This window comes from Camelus bactrianus, chromosome 18, assembly GCF_048773025.1.
Source record: "Camelus bactrianus isolate YW-2024 breed Bactrian camel chromosome 18, ASM4877302v1, whole genome shotgun sequence".
Lineage (NCBI taxonomy): Eukaryota > Metazoa > Chordata > Mammalia > Artiodactyla > Camelidae > Camelus > Camelus bactrianus.
The window spans coordinates 29,311,915-29,331,307 of record NC_133556.1 but is presented as its reverse complement, the minus strand read 5'-3'; the positions used below and the strand labels follow the sequence as shown (position 1 = coordinate 29,331,307).

At 49.5% G+C, this 19,393-nt stretch overlaps 2 long non-coding RNA genes across 2 annotated transcripts; one reads left to right on the top strand and one right to left on the bottom strand.

The window, feature by feature from the left end:
• On the top strand, window positions 1–18,813 carry LOC141573934 (uncharacterized). Its single transcript, XR_012500413.1, has 2 exons — window positions 1–691; window positions 15,111–18,813. It is a non-coding gene; the product is annotated as an uncharacterized LOC141573934 (long non-coding RNA).
• Window positions 13,502–17,539, bottom strand: LOC141573935 (uncharacterized). The gene is made up of 3 exons (XR_012500414.1): window positions 17,413–17,539; window positions 16,488–16,576; window positions 13,502–15,251 (listed from the first exon to the last, which is right to left on the bottom strand). It is a non-coding gene; the product is annotated as an uncharacterized LOC141573935 (long non-coding RNA).
• Window positions 18,814–19,393: the final 580 nt, after the last annotated feature.

The window sequence follows — 19,393 nt, the reverse complement described above, 5'->3', positions numbered from 1 at the left end:
TCCCTTTTCTCAATTGCCTTCAACGGATGCTACCACCTGAATGTAATTCACTAGCTATCCGGGGCACAGAGAACAGTCCGATCTCTGCCACACCTGCCTGGGGGGCCCACCTGGGTGTCAGCCGAAGAAAGGGGAGCCCTGATGCCCAAGAGAGGCAGCGGAGAGCCAGGTGACGGCCCTCAGCCAGGGGGCGCGCCAGGCCAAGGGTCGGGGTGAGGAGGGTGCTGGGCGTGCTCGGGAAAGCGGCCAGTGCGCCCCGGCCCGCGAGTGTCCCGGCTGTGGTGTGGGTGTTGTCCCGACAGGACCGGGTGCCTCACCTCCAGCCCGAGCCGGATCCCCGACTCATTCCGCGGAGCCAAGGGTGGGCGCCCGGCGCGCCTGGAAGTCCCGCCCACCCGGAGCCCCCGCCACCTTCTCGCGAGGGGCCGGAAGAGCCAGTGGCTTGCGCGCGCCCCGCCCCTCGAGAACAGAGACTGGGCGCCGCGGCCGCGCCGCGCGGGTGGCTCCGGCGTCGCGGTCCGCTCAGCTCCGCGCGCTGCCCGCCCCCCGTGCACGCCGGGCCCGCCGCTGCCCAGTGCCCAGCCCTGCGCCGCAACCCGGCGCCCCGTCCGCCCACCCTGAGCGCCACCGTGAACTCGCTCTTCAGGAAGAGAAACAGAGGCAAATACAGCCCCACGGTTCGGACCCGCAGGTGAGGGGTCGCTCGCTGGGGGTCGCGCTGAGCTGGGAAGCGCCGCTCAGGGCGTGGGGGGAACAGCCGGGTCGCGAGGGCTGTGAGGAGGCCCAAGAAGCACTGGCCTGGGGGGCCCAGAGGGCGAGGAACCCAGCCAGGAGTGTGCGACGCGCGGGAACGCGGGGCCCGAGGGCCGTCCTTGAGCTGGGAAGCACCGCCAACGTGGGACTCTTCCTTTGGGCACCGTGGCCTCGCACAGTCACAGCCCTGGGTAGGTGCCAGGTGCTTCCCTGCGTGGTCTTGCCAGACCAGCATAGCCCTCTGCCCCTTCCCTTGGTGGGTACAGGTTCATGGACCAGACTATGGAGTGGGCGGTAACCTCTTACCCAATTTTCTCAAGAATCTCTTGAGTGTTACCAGTGCCTAGCCCTGTACTTTATAACTCTAAGATGGATGTGGTTGCTGGTCACAGGGTGCTGACCCCCAAGTTATTCTTTAACCTTCAGTTTTCTGGGAGCCTGCTTCTTTGTCTGGAGGAGGGCAGGGTTGCCAGTAAGAGTCAGCATTGAGGTAGGCAGGATCTCCTAAGCCTCTGGTCCCAGCTTTGCTACATCTGCTGTGGGCAGATCACGGAACCTCTCAGCCTGTTTCCTCATTTGCAAAGCAGGAATGTTGCTAATATCTTCTGTGTGGGGTGGCTGGGAGGAGCCAATGTAACAACGGAGAGAATGCCCCTACCACATAGGAGGTGCCCACACAGGGTCAGCATCCCCCCACCGCTCCCCAGCGAAGGGGAGCTAGGAGCCAGGACTTGTGACCTTCACACCCAGGCCGTCCCAACTTGGACTGTACAAGTAAACAGAAATGGGCGAGTGGAGAGCTCCCCCTTGGAGAACACCACCCCTCCCTGTCTGTCAGCAGCTGAAACGGTGTGAGCCCCGCTGCTCCCCTCGCCCTGCTTCCTAATGACAGGCGTGGGAGCTGGTGTTCACACCTGAGCTAATGGCAGGGTCAGGCCCGATGGTGCAGGTCCCCGAGGGTAGTGTCCAGCTCAGCGGGGAGAGGCGTGAGGGGCCTTGGTCCTACCACCCTGCTGCATGGCTGAGAGTACAGCCCCAGCCAGCCCCCGCTACCCAGCTGTGTGACCTGGGGAGCTGCTTGGCTTCTCTGAGCCTCTGTTTTCTCACCTGTAGAATGGGCATAAGAATAGTACTTCCCTGGTAATATTTTTGGCATGAGGATTAAATGAAATAATTCAGGGGAAGGGTTGAGAATTATAGGAAGCGTCGATCCACGGCAGCTACGATGAGTATAACTATCGAATAAATGTGAATAGGCACCTCCTGTGTGTCTGGGATTGAGCTGAATGCCGTGATGGACAGGCGGTGCACTGCACAACTCCAGGGGTGCCATTCCTGGGGGGTGGGGGTGGATGTGGGGGAGACACTGACAGTCTCCCTGCACTTGGTGGAATTATGCTTAATTATGAGTATGGTTACAGGCTGTCGTGGTGGTGGTGGTGCGAACCTGGCGAGGGTAGTGGGGAGGGGACGTAGAGCTGGACAGACAAGGTCTCCAGCCTGACAGCTCTGGTGCTCCCTGTCTGAAGTGAGGGCTGTCAGGGTTAGGGTGGAGACCTGGGAAGTCAGGGAGGACTTCCTGAGGAGGTGTTTGACCTGGCATGGGGAGGAGTGGATTGGTTAGATCCAGCTCTGAAGTTAGAGTGAATTCTGCCTGTATTTGATTTTTGCCAAGAAATCTGGCCTCACTGCGAGCCTCAGCTTCCCCATTTGTAAAATGGGACTAATTTTGCCCATCCACCCAGACCTGGGTCCCAGTAAACACCCAGCAGCCTGGCCTCACTTCCCATCCTCACCCAGGCAAAGTGCTGCAAGAATGGCCCAGTCCCAGTGAGGGGACCCTGTGGGGGAGGCAGGGCCCAAGGCTTTGAGGGCTGGTGAAAGGGGCGCATGTCCTCCTGGAAGCCGCCTGGGGTACCCTGGGTGGTTAAGAGCTTAGAGTTTGATGTCATCCAGGTGTGAGGTCAAGCCCTAGCTCTGCCTCCTGAACTGTGTGACCTTAGGCAGGTCATGTCACACCTCTGAGCCTCAGTTTCCTCACCTGTGAAATGGGAGTGATGCGGTAACCCCCAGCTGGTGAGGTCGCTAGGGAATGCAGGTGATGGGCCCAACCACAGATCAGGCTCACCGTGAGTGCCCAGAAAGTCATAGCAGCCAATATTGGTAACCACACCCTGCTGTTAAGGGTGAGGAGGATGCTAAGACCAGAGCAGCCCAGGCAAGCTGGTCTCCCTCCAGCTGTGGAGGCTGTGGCCCAAGTGGGACAGGACATTCATTCACCCCAGCATTCATGTGGGCCCCCTCTTTAAGAAGACACATGGAGAGACACACATGCATGCGTTGCTCAGTGACAACTGGAAAGCTTGAGCAGTTTGGGGGAGGGCCCTGTGAGCAAAGCCCCCCTCCCACCGTGTGGGTGACTAGAACCAGCGTGATCCACTCAGCCATTTCTCAACATCTACTGTGCGCCTTGCATGGCCATGGACGTTAGAGCATCTCGTTCTGATCCCGTGCCTGCCAGGCTGGTGGTGGTGTCCCATTTCACAGAGGGTAACAGTGAGGCCAAGAGTAAAGGCAGTCACCTTGGGCTTACAGCTCACAAGTAGCCGATGGTGGGGACCTGGGGGCTCTTGCGGAGGGAAACTAGGTCTCCCCACCTGTACCTGGGGCTGGTGGCAGCTGTCTCTGGGGACTTCCCCAGGCTAGATGGTGGAATCCTTGGGGTTTGAATCTCTGACTGCCCAGAAACCCTTTCTGCCTCTCTTCTCTGTGGTTTTGCCCTCACTCTCCCAGTCCTCTTGGCAGAGGAAGTGAGACCTGGTAAATTAGATTCAGGACAGAATGGAGCTGAACCTATAACAATGGCTGCCATGGTGGCATTTCAGGCATTGTCAGGGCAGTCATCTGGGGACAGGAAGTTTAAGGGGAGAGGCTTAGCTCAATTCAAACCATTTAGGTGACACTCAAAGGAGGGTGAGAGGCGTCAGAAGGGCCCTGGGGGGTAGGGGATAAGCTGCCTTGGAGAGCATTTCTTTCCCAGGCTCCTCATCAAGGGGTGAGGCTGGGATTCCGAGCTCCTCTCAGCCCCAGGCAGGGCTGTGCAGGTTGGTGCCAGTGCTACCTGTCACTCTCCCTACTACCTGCCCTGGCCTGGCTCGGAGTGGGAAGACTGAAATGGCCCTTGGTCTTTGTTCTCTCTGTTTGGTGGGTCTTCTGTCTTCCAGTCTCCTGAGCCTGGGGAGGGAGACCCCTGTTGCCCCTTCCTGCCTCCAGGCAGGCAAGCCCAGCCCTTTCCTCCACGTTTCCCTGCCTCCAGAGCTAGCAGCCCCAGCTGGGCCACCAGACTCCTCCTGTCTGAGCACTTGCAGTAGCCTGTTCACAGTTCCTGCTTCTGCTCCATCACCCAAGTCCCTTCTCCCAATGGCAGCCAGGGAGCTCTTTGTAAGATGTAAATCTGGTCCTGTCTCCCGCTGCTTAATCCACTCTCAGGCTGCCCTTTGCTCTCAGGTCCTGGGGCCTGCCACCTTACACAACACAAACGCTTTCCCCTCACTCTCTCCTTTCTGTACTGTTTCCAGCCCCTTGGCCTTTACTAATGCTGTTCCTTCTGCCTGCCATGCTCTTCCCGCCCCTCTTCACTCACATCTCTTCCTCAGTAGGTCTGTGTCCCTTGTGAAGCCCTCTCTAACTTATCTGCTGGGGCAGATCCACCTCCTCCATTGTCTCATCCATCTCCCTTGTCACTCTTATCTCAGTGCCGTTTGACTCTGCTTGGTGGCACACCTGATGGGAATGAAGATGTGTCTCCCCCAGAGACTGGCTGAGGCAGCCCATGTGCTGAATGAGTGAATGAATGAATGAGGGTGAGCCATGGAGGACTGCTAAGATTCTCCTCCACCCCACTGAAACATCTCACAGGAGCACATGCTGGTGCAGGCACACATACACACACACACCCCCACCAAGAAGTGGGGTGGGTGGGTGGGGCTTCTATCTAGTGGAAAGAAAGGTATTCAAGGACTTGAGCTGAGAGCCTACCACCCCGTGCCTCCATCCCCCATCTTCTGTGTGCTCGGTACACAAGCGGCAACAATGCGGGAGATAAGTGCCGAGATAATGGAGGCAACAGGCTTCTGGAGGAGGGGGTGGGTGAAAAGGGAGCACCTAGGGGCATGAGTTGGGCAAAGTGTGCGTCCCTGAGCACAAGCCTGCAAAGGCATCATGTTGCATGAACAAAGCAGACTGATAAAGGACACAGAGAGCACGTTTGTGAGCATTTAAAAACATTCATACAAAGGAATTCCATATATTGTTTCTGGATGCAGACACAGATATGTATTGAAAGTCTAAATCAGGCTTAGGAAGAAACCAGCAGCTCCAAAATTACCCTACCCCAGGGGAGGGGCTCAAGGGATAATGAAGGATAACATTGGTTTGGTTTGGTTTGGTTTGGTTTGGTTTGGTTTTAACAAAATCTGAAGCACATTTGGCCGTGTGGGAACATCAGCTGAGTCTGGGTGGTAGGATTGCTTTCGGTATTTTTCTGCATGTTTGAGCTAGGTCAAGAGTTTTCAAGTTTTTTACGGTGAGGGGCGGGATGGACGGGGGAGCTGGCAGCGGGAACAGCATGGAGGGAAGCCCACAGTCCTGCATCTGAGTCCAGTCAGCAGGGACAGAAGGGGTCTGGGGGAGGAAGAGGAGCTGGCCTCAGGAGACGAAGGTGCCCAAGGCCTGGGGACAAGGATGCGGGGCCAGCAGGAGGGCTCTGGATGGGGAGACAAAGAGTCTCAGAAGTGGGGAGGGAATGACCGGTGGGGAATGGGGAAAGCTGTGAACACTTGGGAGGCTCTGAGATTGAGTCCTAGCTCTTTTTTTTTAAAAAACTTTATTTATTTATGTGTTTATTTCACAATATCATATTTTTAAATTATAGTTGATGTACAGTATTATATGTTACAGGTATACAGTATAGTGATTCACAATTTTTAAAGTTTATAGTTACTATTTATACCATTTATATACATTTATTACCATTTATAGTTACTATAAAATATTGGCCATATTCCCCATTGTGTACAATACATCCTTGTAGCTTATTTTATACCTGATAGTTTGCACCTCTTACTCCTCCACCTCCATCTTGCCCCTCCCCCTCCCCTCTCCCCACTGGTGACCACTAGTTCCTTCTCTACATCTGTGAGTCTGCTTCTTTTCTGTTATATTCACTAGTTTGTTATATGTTTTTAGACTCTAGATGTAAATGATATCTTACAGGATTTGTCTTTCTCTGTCTGACTTATTTCATGTAGCATAATGCCCACCAAGTCCATCCATGCTGTACACCAGAAACTAATACAACATTTTAAATCAACTGTACTTCAATTAAAAAGCAAACAAACAAACAAACAAACATCCCATTTAAAATATGGGCAGAAGAACTGAACAGACATTTTTCCAAAAGAGGAAATGCAAATGGGCAACAGGAACGTGAAAAGTTGCTCAACATCACTAACATCAGGGAAACACAAGTCCAGATCACAGTGAGACACCATCTCACACCTGTCAGAATGGCCATCATCAAAAAGAACACAAATAACAAATGCTGGCAAGGGTGTGGGGAAAAGGGAACCCTTGTACGCTGTTGGTGGGATGTAAATTGCTGCAGCCACCATGGAAAACAATATGGAGGTTTCTCAAAAACCCAAGAACAGAACCACCATGTGGCTGAAAAATCCCACTCCTGGGCATATATCCGAGAAAAACAAAGACATTAATTCAAAAAGATACATACACCCCACTGTTAACAGCAGCACCATTTATAATTGCCAAGATATGGACGCATCCCAAGTGCACATCAATAGATGAATGGATGAAGAAGATATAATGTATATATGCAATGGAATACAACTCACCCATAAAAAAGGATATTTTGCCATTTGCGGCCCTTCATTCACTTTTTTTTTGTCACTTCAAAAACCACAATTTTATAGCTGGCATAAACATTTTCATTGCATCAAAAACAACAACATACCTAGAAATAAACTTAACCAAGGAGGTTACCCTACACTCTGAAAACTGTAAAACACTGATGAAGGAGATGAAGATGATACAAAGAAATGGAAAGATATCTTGTGCTCTTGGATTAGAAGAATCAACATTACCAAAAATGGCCATACTACCCAAAGCAATCTACAATTTGGAACCCCTGTCAAAATTGACATTTTTCACAGAACTAGAACAAACAATTCCAAAATGTATATGGAGCCATAAAAGACCCCTAATTGCCAAAGCAATCTTTTGTAGGTCTTTTTTTCCCTCTTCTTTTTTTTCTCTTTTCATGTGGTTTGATGACGGGAGAAGTTCCTTTAACATTTGTTGTAAAGCTGGTTTGGTGGTGCTGAATTCTTTTAGCTTTTGTTTATCTGTGAAGCTTTTGATTTCTCCATCAAGTCTGAACGTGAGCCTTGCTGGATAGAGTATTCTTGGTTGTAAGTTTTTCCCTTTCATCACTTCAAATATATCATGCCAGTCCTTTCTGGCCTGTGGAGTTTCTGCTGAAAAGTCAGCTGATAACCTTATGGGAGTTCCCTTGTGTGTTATTTGTTGCTTTTCTCTTGCTAATTTTAATATTTTCTCCTTATCCTTAGTTTTTGTCAGTTTGATTCCTATGTGCCTTGGTGTGCTCCTCTTTGGGTTGATCCTGTGTGGAACTCTCTGTGCTTCCTGGACGTGGGTGACTGTTTCCTTTCCCAAGTTAGGGAAGTTTTCAGTGATAATCTCTCCAAAAATTTTCTCAGGTCCTTTTTTCTCTTTCTGGGACCCCTATAATGTGAACATTAGTGCGCTTCATGTTGTCCCAGAGCTCTCTTAAACTATACTCATTTCCTTTCATTCTTTTTTCTTTTTTCTGTTCTGCAGTAGTGATTTCCACTAATCTGTCTTCTAGCTCACTGATCCATCCGTTCTTCTGCCTCCTTTAGTCTATTCTTGGTTCCTTCTAGTGTGTTAATCATTTCAGTGATTTTATTCTTCAGCTCTGGGTGTTCTCTATATTCTCCAGCTCTTTGCTAAAAACTTTGCTCTGTGCTTCTATACTCCTCTGAACATCTTTGCCATCATCACTCTAACCTCTTTCTCAGATAAACTGCCTATCTCCTCATCACGTATTTCTTCTTCTGGGATTTTATCTTGTGCCTTGGGCTGGGAGATGTTCCTCTGCCTCCTCATATTGTCTAGATTTCTATTTGTATTTTTAGGTAGGTCAGTTATGTTTCTCGATCTTGGAGAGGTGGCCCTATAGGAGATGTTCTGTGCATCCCAGCAATACGTTCCTCTCTTGTCACCCAAGGGCCAGCGTCCAGCCCATCCCACTGTAGAGTCTGGCCTGTGTTTGTGGATTCCTTCCACAGGCTTTGGGGTTGTTGTTTTCTTACTTCTGGTATCTGCTCCCTGGTGGATGAGGCTGGACTAGAGGTTTATGCAGGTTTCCTGGCAGGAGGAGTCGGTGCCTGCCCACTGCTGGGTGGAGCTTGGTCCTGGTCCTCTGGTGGTAGGGCCGTATCTAGGGTTGTGTCTAGAGGCGGTTTGTGGCTCTGGAAGTCTGCTGATGCATGGGGCTGTGTTCCCACCCAGTTTGTTGTTTGGCCTGAGGCTTCCCAGCACTTAAGCCTACAGGCTGTTGGGTGGGGCTGGGTCTTGGTGCTAATGGTCCAATCAAGATGTCAGCCTCAGGAAAGCTCATGTAGATGAACACTCCTCCGTCACCAGCTTTTGTGTCCCCTGGGTGAGCCGCAGCTATCCCCTACCCCCTAAGGAGACCTTCCAGAACCAGCAGGCAGATCTGACCCAAGTTCCTATGAAATCACTGCCTCTGCCCTTGGACCTGGCGCATGCGAGATTCATTGTACACTTCCCAAGAGTATGAGGTCTCTGTTTCCCCCAGTCCCATGGGGCTTCTGGGGCTAAGCCCCGCTGGCCTTCAAAACCAGATGTCCTGGGGTCTCCTCCTCCCAATGCCGGGACCCTGGGCTGTGGAGCCCGACGTGGGGCTCAGAGCTCTCACTGCTGTGGGAGGGCCTCTGCAACTTAATTGTTCTTCAGCTTGTGGGTCGCCCACCCGAGGGGTATGGGGCCCGATTATATCGTGAGCACACCCCTCCTACCGTCCCCCTGTGTTTCCCTCTTTATGTTTCCAGTTGAGAAGATCTTTTTTGCTAGGTTTGAGTCTTTTTTCCCAATGATTGTTTAGCAGTCGTGGTTTTGCTGTAGTCATGAGGAGAGGCGAGCTCGTGGTCCTACCACTCCACTGTCTTGACCAGAAATCCTAGGAGAAACCTTTTTTTAAAAAACTAAACTCTGAACTTTGTCCTGTCTCCGCAGTCCCCTCGATGTCCTCTTTCTGTTCCAGAACCCCAGGTTGCATTTAGTCATCACGTCTCCCTCGTCTCTTCCTGCCTGACAGTTTCTCGGTCTTGTCTTTTGTGACTTGTCACTTGGTGAGGTCCCGTTAAGTATTTCGTAGAACACCCCTCAATTTGGGTTTGTCTGCCAGCTCCCAGCCATGAGATTGAGGTTGTGCATTACTGGGGAGGATTCCGAGGGAGGGATGTGTTCTCCATGGTGCCGGTGTCTGGATTCCACCGCGTGGATGCACCTTCTCCCTGGCGGTATTCACCTTGCTGTCCTCGTGCTGTGAAGTTACTGTTTTTCAGAAGGAATCTATTTTACAAGACCAGGCGCCGCTGGCAAGCAGGAGTCGCCAGGAGAGAAAGGGGGACCACGGCGGAACCCCATGCACATACCAGGGACCAATGTAAGAAGTCAGCTTTGTTGTGAATGGCAACCCCTGTGGGGAGTAAAACACAGTGAATATGTGTTTCGTGAATGAATGGTCATTGTCACCATTTATGGAGCTCCTTCAGTGTGGTAGGTGGTGTGGGCACACCAGGGTGGCCGGTCAGTGACAAGGTGAGGCACAGGTTGGTAAAAGAATTCACCAGAGATAAAACATGAGAATAGAAGGGAGTTTATTAGGGTACGCTGTCATAGGCAACAGTGGGCCACGCAGGCAAGAGGTGCCTGTGTGAGCCCCAAGGGCCGGTTACTGGGGTGTTTTACAAGGTCAGGTCATAAGGTGCCTGATCGGCTTGTGCACAGGGCTCTGATTGGCTGTAGGTGAGGTAAGAGGTTTAGGGTCTGTGAAGAGTGGTGGGGTTTATAACTCTGACAAGGTGGACTGAAATGAACCAGCCTGAGCTACTGTGAGATTATTACCTAGGGCTATTAGTTTGTTAGGGGAAACACACCTAGTAAAGAATGTGCTTTATCTGTTGAGGGATCACAGGCAGACATCTGAGAGCCCAGGAATGGGGGTCATTGGACTTTGAAGAACGTCTGTTGGTCCAACAGTAGGTGATTAGAATGAATATTTATGGAGTGTCTCCGGTGTGCCGGGCTCATGAACTTATATGATGTCTAATCCGCTTTTGGGCCCCTAGAGGCTGCTCTGAACCTCCAGCTCAGTCCTCGAGTCCCCGAGTGGTCTTTGAAACCTGATTCCAGTGTTTCTGGAACTGACTCTGACCCTTCCCTTCCCACTTCACTTACCTAGATACGATGTATCTCACCCATTTGACAGATGATAAAACCGAGGCCCAGAAATATAAAGCTCCTCCAAGGTTACACCCATGTTTGGTGCAGTCAGGATTTGAACCCTGTCTGGCTCCAGACACTAGCTGCCCCCGTGTGACCTTGGGCGGGTGCCTTCACTTCAGAGGGCCTCCGTCTGCTCATCTGTGTAATGAGCAGGTGGGGCTGGATGACTTCAGGGGCACCTTCCAGTGCCCTTGGCCACTGCCCTCAGCACCTGTGTCTGTGTTAAACTCCTGAGTAAATGGAGGGAGGCTGGATATGTCCTTGTCCCAGTGTGTCACTTTGATCTGCCTCCCTGGTCCCTTCCCTTCTCTAAGGTGGGCAGGGGCATCTCAGCTTTCTTGGCTCAGCCAGGAGACTTTCATGTCCGTGGCTGGGACAGGACTGAGAAGAGGTTGAGAGGGAAGGGCTGGATCTGGGCCTTCGTCAGCTGGGCTGGCGGTCCCCAGGGGCCTCTTCTGGCTGCCTTCGTGTGGCTCACTAGCGAGGTGAAAAGCTGGACTGGCCCACCCAGTTCCCGGCCCTCTTGGGATCTGTGCACCCTCCCTGCTGGTGCCCAACCTGCCTGCATTCCTGTGCTCCTGGCACAGGGCTCTGCAGCTCTCAAGGGGACACAGGTCTGCTCCCGTGGCCAGCTGGATGGGGGGCGGGGAATGCAGGACCCTTTGGGGCCTCTCATTCAGGACTCCAAACCCAAAAGGCAGAAGTGCTCCAAAAGGCAGAAGTGCTGAGACTGTGCTCCGCTGGCCTGGATTGGAATCCCAGCTCCACCCCGCTTTCTGGCAGTGCGACTGGGGCCAAGTTATCCAGTTGCTCCGTGCCTCTGTTTCCCCATCTGTGAAGTGGGAGAGCAGTGCTACTTCACGGGGTGTTAGGATTAAATGAGCTAATCTTTCTGTGATTTGCTTGGCACCAGCCGGGCACATGGTCAACCCTCTGTTGAGTGTTAACCAGCATCTTCCAGGCAGTTGGGCATAAGGTGGAGCTGTCCCAGCCTCCACGGAAAACAGGATAAAAGGCGGGACCCATTCAAGGGGGTGGGGGTAGAAGGGAAGCCCTATCACTTTTAAATGGCACTTGCCAATGTTTTTGGTAACAGCTTTGAGATATAACTCACATACCATAGAGTTCACTCATTTAAAGTGTACAATTCAGTGGTTTTTAGTATAGTCACTGAATTATCAACCATCACTATAATCAATTTTAGAGCATTTCATCACCTTAGAAAGAAACCCACACCCTTTAGCACTCACTCCTCACCTAATCCCCAACCCTACCCCAGCCCCTGGCCACCACGAGTCTACTTTCTGCTTCTATGAATTTGCTATTCTAGGCATTTCATGTAAGTGGAATCATTCCATATGTGACCTTTTGTGTCTGGCTTCTTTCACTTAGCATCGTGGTTTCAGGGTTTCCCCGTACTGTCGTGTGTATCAGCACTGCGTTCATTTTTGGCAGAATTGTATCCCATTCTGTGCATGGTCCACATTGTATCTATTCATTAGTTGACCATGTTGTTTCCACTTTCTGTCTCTTGTAAGTAGTCCTGCTGTGAACATTTGTGTACAAGTCTTTGTGTGGACCTGTGTTTTCATCTCTCCTGGGCAGATGTCAAGTAGAATTGCTGGGTCTTGGGCACCTTGATGTTTACCTTTTTGAGAAACTTTAAGACTGTTTTCCAAAGCGGCTGTACCGTTTTGCAGTCCAGCCAGCAGTGTGTGCGAGTTCTGATTTCTCCACATCCTTGCCAACAATTGTTATTGTCTATTTGATTATTGCCATCCAAGTGAGTGAGCAATGGTATCCCATTGGGGTTTGGGGCATGTGGCCTTTAAGTGAATCTGTTGAGCACCTGTGGTAGGGTGGCAGCCCAGCAGGACTGTCACATGGTGTTGTTAACCAGCCTGGTCTCTAGGGCCTGCCTGGGTTAGAATTCTGGCTCTGACATTTAAATGCTGTGTGACTTTGGGAAACTTACTGAACCTCTCTGGTCCTCCATTTTCACATCAGTAAAGTGGAGATAATAATATGATCACCCACTTGGCCACTACCTACCTGAGGTGGTAATGAAGATTAAGAAGTGAGCAGGGAGCCTGGCTGTAGAAAGTAGATGTGAGCTCATACTACTGTGGTGATGGTGGTGGTTGCTGTGTGTTGGCTCTTCTCAGCACCCCTATGAGTAGCTGTAGCCCAGTGTTTGATCATGTGGCCTCTGGAGCAAGACTGTCTGAGGAGATGATCCTGGCTCCCATTCATAAGCTGTGTGACCCTGGGCAGGTGCCTTGTCATCTCTGAACCTTATTTGCCTCATCTGTAAAGGGGCAGACAAACCTCCCCCAGGGGCTTAGAGTTGGGATGCTGTCAAAGTAATGACCATGAATGTGTCTGCTGTCTGGTGAGGTGTGTGCAGTAAGTGTCAAATTACCATGATGTCTCTGCCATCGCCCTCAGGTGACAGATAGAGAGACTGAGGCATCTTGAGGGTGAGGTGCTTGCCTGGGATGGTCCAAGCAGTAAGTGGCCTAACAGGACTTGGAACCCACGCCTGTCTGACCATAAGCTCCTGCTGAGCTGTCCTTTGTTCTCCAGCAGGACTACCAGGTCCCTGGGGCTGGCTGTCCCCTCACCCCGGGTCCCTTCTGGTGCTGGGCTTCAGCTAGAATAACAGGCGGGCCAGGGAGGGATCCAGAAGGCGCTTTCTCAAACCTGCCCCACCCAGCTGGTTTGGGCACTGGCCTTGCCCTGAGGTGGAGCCGGTATGAGCTCCAGAGGAGCAAAGTCCCCCACCTGACCCACCCTGCAGGTTCCCAGTTGTGGCCCAAACCATCATGGGTTAAATTTTTTGGTTGAGACTCACCTCGTCTGACTGGTGAGGCCAGGCTGATGGTGAGTGGCTGGGGTAGGGCTGAGGGGCAGAAGTGCTCACAGTCCCCATGGGGTCTGCCCAGCCTGGGATGCGGGCGATGGGGTCGGCCCATGACCTGGCAGCCTTACCTCGCCTCACTCAGATCCTCCATCAACAACGTCCATTTCTGAGCCTTCCTGGACACTCCACTAAATACCAGCTTTCTCCACTGCAGGACTTCTCAGAGCCTTTATTGGCTCATGAACGTATTGAGGGGTTGGGTTTTCCTAACCACCTTGACTGACAAAGCCTTCATTTCAGGGGTAATTTATAGGACTGGGGTTCCTGGGACCCCACTTTGAGAAAGACTCCCTCTTTGGTTGACTTTGCAGAGGGTGTGTCCTGGGTCTTGTTCCCTAAGACTCCCCTCCTTCCCACTTCCCCTCCCCCAGTTCCTGTGTGTCCAGGCCTGGCACATGGCAGATGCTCAGCCAAGTTTTGGGACATGGCTGGACAGACTCACAGCTTCTGTTTGCTGGCCTGTTTGTGCACACCTCTCTGACTCCCCCCGACTCCCGTATACCTGCATTGTTGGCCCTGAAACCCTGGAGGGAGGCAGGGTCCCCTGGGGAGCCTGTAAAAATAACAGCAATAATAATACAGCTTCTTGGGTCCTGCCCTGGAGATCCAGATTCAGAGGGTCTGGGTTAGGGCTTGGGAATCTTAATGTTTCATGTCACAGTAGGTGCGTCCCAGGCCTTGATTTGAGGAATTCCACTCTGAAGAGCTGGTAGCCCCCTCTGCTTGAGGGTCAAGAGCCCTGCCCTGGCCACACCCCAAGGGACATGTCTAGGACCTGCCTCTTTTGTGGCCTTTCCTCACTGGAGCCTTCTGCCCACAAACCCTAGACTCCTCTTCATCCTTCAGATCCCAGCCACCACCACCTCCTCCAGGAAGCCTTCACTGACCACCCCCGTCCCCACCCAGCCAGTCAGGAGGCTCCCTTGGTCATGCCTGCCTCAGTCTCATGACTGTTTCTGTAAATGCTGGTTCCCTCCCAGTCTAGTGGTAAACTCTCAGAGGGCAAGGCTGTGTCTGTGTGCAGTACTGGGCCTGGCACACAGTAAGTACTTGAGTGTGGGTGGAATGAAACTTTTGGGCTCTTAGCTGCTCAGGTCCCACTGTGGAGTTGGTATACAAGGATCTTTGATGGAGACAGGGGACTGACTGCTAATCTTGATTATCGCTGGCTGGCTGTGTGACATTGGCCAAGGTGCTTTCCCTCTCTGGTCTTTGTTTCTTCCTTTGTTTAAAGAAAAGAACAAAGTTGGCGTTGGACAATGATCAGAAAGTCTCTGTAACAACTCTAATCATGAACTTTTGTGAGACTTACCGGGTGCCCAGCTCTTTGCCTGCATAACCTCACTCTCATTCCTAACACCCCACTGGGAAAGGTGTAATTATTCCGTCTGATAGCAGGAAGCAGAGGCACAGAGAGGGACAGCAGCTTGGCCAAGTCACACAGCCAGAACCCACATCTGGTTCCAGAGCCAAGGTCTTCACTCCCACAGTAGTGTTTGCCAGAGTTGTCTGTGATGTGATTTCGGGGGTGGGGAGGGTGCTGACAGATGTGACGGGAGAGAACACGGAAACACTGACTGAGAAAGCTGTTCTGATTTCAGGTCTCTCTCAGAGGCTCTGAGAACACCCAGGAGGTCTTAACTTGGTGCTAGCTCTGCTCGAACTTGGCTGCGCAACACGCCAATCTATGCTTTTAAGCAGGAGAGGGTAGGTCTCAGTCTCAATGTGTGCAGGCGGCCTGGTGTCCAGCTAGAATTTCATGCTGTCATTTGATTTCCAGCCTAGATGCTGAGATTCTGCATTGGGCAAAGCCCAAGCCCAGGCTGTCCGGAGGAGGCAGAGCTGCTTTCAGCTGCACGCAGGGCCAGGCCCCAGGTGGAACCACCATGCAGTGTTTCAGAGAGGTGGGCTCAGCGTCGCCCTGCAGTCAGTTGGAAAAGTGCAGGTCAGGCCTTGCTCGCACTTCACTGGAGACCATGCCCCCTGCTAGTGCGCCTGCCGGGTCCACTCAGCTTTGGAAATTCAAACTGAAGGAAAGCCAACCATCCCATAACTTCTTTAAAATAGTTAAGGAACCATTCCCTGCTGATCACATGGAATGCAGTGAATGAGGCTGCAAACCTTATCTTATACCACATTCCCTCAAACGTTTTTAGAGACAAATTTGACATGCAAAACTCCATAAAATATAGAAGAAAACATAGAAGAAAGTCAACATAATCTCGGATTTGGTCACGTAGAACCTAAGCTTTGAGTTTCAACACACGACACAAAAAGGCAGTCTACAAAGGAAAATAAGCAATACCATGGACTTGATCAAATGAAATGTTTCTACTCTGTGAGAGATGTTGTTCAGGACATCGGAATACAAGTACACACTAGAAGTAAAATTATTTGCAAACACATGTCTCAGAAAGATTTTGTCTCAAAATATGCAAAGAACTCTAACGCAAACAACCCTATTCCAAATAGGGAAAGATCTGAATGGACACCTGGCCAGAGAAGATACAGATACCATACCACATTACGCCCAGGATGGGGGAGGAGGGGGCCAGAAACACAATGTCCAGCTCAACTCCTGAGCTCTGTGTGACCCTGGTCTAGTTCAATATGGAAATAGTAGTACACAAAGCTGGGGCAAACATGTTCAATGTTAAAGACAGAAGGATTTAATTCTTGAGTTAGGAGCAAAGCCTGACACCTGGCCTTCACCGCTGTTACAGTACACTGGAAGTTCTACCCAGTTTTGAGAAAAAAAGCCATATGTGTGTAAATGGAAAAAAAGAAAACTGTGTCTATTCAGGGAACTCAGATCACATCCTCTCATATATAAAACTTACTATAATCAACACAAAAATATTTAAGCTAATCAACTAATGCAGCGAAGTTACATATTCATAACAGTCTATCTTTTTTGTATACACTCACAATAAATAATCTGAAAAATAATTCATGAAACCACTTCCATTTCCAGTAACATCAATATTTCTATCCAGGAATATATTTCATCAACATACAAGACTTGCTTTTATGGAGGTAGAGTTAGTCTGTACGTTTGAAATTACTGGAAAGTAAATTACTTTTCAAGACACCATGTCAATACCATGCCAGAAACGCTAAGAAAACAGCAGATTTCCACACAGAAGCCAAGCCTTACCCAGATCCAGTTCACCCAAGCTCCACACAGTTTAGAGGCACTGTGGAAAGGCTTTACGAGGATCCACTCTCTTCTGTGCTGTGGATGACCTGGGTGTGGTAGAAACAGTGGTATTTTTTTTAATTCCAATTTTTCACATCATTCTACCACAAACCAATCAGAAATAATAAATGAATTCAGAAGTTTCAGAATCAATACACAGAAATCATCTGCATTTCTAAACACTAATAATGAACCATCAGAAAGAGAAAGAAAACAGTCCTATTTATAATTGCATCAAAAAGAACAAAATACCTAGGAGTAAATTTAACTAAGGCCATGAAAGCCCTGCACACTGAATACTTTGAGACATTGATGAAGAAATTGAAAAAGACACAAATAAATGGAAAGATACCCCGAACTCATGGATGGAAGAATTAATTTTGTTAAAATGTCCATTATACCCTAAGGACTGTACACAGTGAATACAATCCCTATCAAAATCCCAATGGCATTTTTCACAGAAATAGAGCGAATCACCCTAATATTTGTGTGGAACCACAAAGGACCCCGAATAGCCAAAGTGGCCTAAGAAAGAACAGGCTGGAGGCATCTCCTGACTTCACACTACAATACGAAGCTACAGTCACCAAAACAGTGTGAAACTGGGATGAAAACAGGCACGTGGAGCAGAGGAACAGAACACAGAGCCCAGAAATAAACCTACACATATGTGGCCGGAACACCCCAAGGGGAAGGACAGCGCCGTCAGCAGGCAATGCTGGGAAAAGAGGACACCACATGCCACGTGCTGTCTACACCAGACACAAAACAGATAAAACCCCAGTTTTCCACACCAAGCCCACCTGGGTCGTCTGAAGATGGACTCACCCGACCCCCCCAGCAGTCAGCTGCACACAGGGAGCTTCTCCCCACTTGTCCTCACCTTTTCCTCCTGGAAGCACCGGGGTCATCAGGAAATCCAGCTTCTGTCAGCATGGACGCAGCCCCGCCTTGTCCTGAAGCCACAGCCCCAGAATCCTAAGGAGACTGAGTTCCTGTTGCATAGACGCTGACCTGCAGTTTTTCCCCAAAGCGCAGCCATGGTGGGGCCTGAGGAGACAGCTCCTCTCGGCAGAGAGCCAAGTCCATGGTGGAAGCCACATGGGTAAGAGGTGCAGGCTCAGCGCCACCCTGTGGTCAATGCAGAGAGAGCAGGGCCAAGTTCACAGTCCAGTGGAGACATTGCCCCCTGCTGGCAGAAGTGCTGAATCCATTAAACTGGAAATTCAAACTGAAATGGAGACAATGTCCCTTAACGTCTCCAAAAATAGTTAAGGAACAATTAATGGGAGACCGTATGGAATGAAGTGAGTGTAGCCATAAGCCTTATGACTTATACCGAACTCACTCAAAATTATCGATAGACAAATTTTAAATGCAGAACTATTGAAATTATAGAGGTAAACGTAGAAGAACATTTACATGACCTTGGGTTCAGTCATGTAGAGAGTGAGCTTTGAGTTTTATCACACAACACAGAAAGCCAACTTAAAACAGGAAAACAAGGAATATAACAGACTTTACAAAATTAAAGATTTCTACTCTAGGAAAGATGTTATTCAAAAAACCAAAAGACAAGCCACAAACTGAGAGAAAAATATTTGTGAAGCACATATCTGATAAAGGATTTGGACTCAAAATATACAAAGAACTCTAAAACAACCCCATAAAAATGAAATGGGTAAAGATCTGAACGGGTGCCTGGCCAAAGAAGACATACAGATACGCTCAACATCCTGCACTATTAAGGAATTACAAATTAAAATCACGAGATATCACAGCACACCTATTAGAACTGCTAAACTCCAAAAATATGAAAATACCAGTTGCTGGTGGTGAGGAACAAGAACTCTCCTTCATTGCTGGTGGAATGCACGTACAGCCACTTTATAAGACAGGTGGGCAGTTTCCCCCAAAGCTAAACAATTCTCACCTTGGGATCCAACAATCTTGCTTCCAGCAAATGCTTTGAAAACTTATGTCCAAATGCAAACAAGGCTGTAATTATGCACAGCAGCTTTACTCACGGTGGGTAAAAACTTGAAGAAATCAGGATGTCCTTTAATAGATGAATGCATAAGCAAACTGGGGTACATCCATGTCAAGGGGACCAGAATATGGATTAAGGAGTGTCACAGGATGGAATATGCAATGTGACACAGAATCTAACTGTATTAGAAATGTATGGGGAAAAAAAAGAAATGTATGGACAAAACTCGATGGTGGAGCAAAAAATGCTGACTTAAATTAACTTTGGAAATGAATAAAATCTGTATTGAATTAAGTTTTGTTAATTAGCAGTTATAACAGGAACTTTCATTCACTGCTGGTGGGGTGCCTAATGGGACAGCCATTGAATATCTTTTTATGTGTTTACTGGCATTGGACTTGGCAATGATTTCTTGGGTATGGCACCAAAAACACAGGCAATAAAACAAAAATATAAATAAATTAGGCTTCATCAAAATATAAAACTTTTGTGCTTCAAAGGACACTATCAAGAAAGTTAAAAAGATAACGAACAGAATGGGAGAAAATATTTGCAAATCGTATGTCTGATAAGAGGTCTTGTCTCCAGAATATATAAAGTGCTCTTACAACTCAACAACAAAAAGGTAAATAAACCAAATTTAAAATGGACAAAGGACTTGAGCAGACTTTTTCTCCAAAGAAGATACACAGATCACACAATATTACTAGCCGTCAGGGACCTGCAGATCAAAATCACAGGGAGGGGTCATTTCACATCTGTTAGAATAGCTGTTATCAAAAAAATGGACGTAATAAGTTGGCAAAGATAGGGAGAAATTGGAACCCTAGTATATTACTGATGGAAATGTGAAATTTTGCAGCCACTGTGGAAG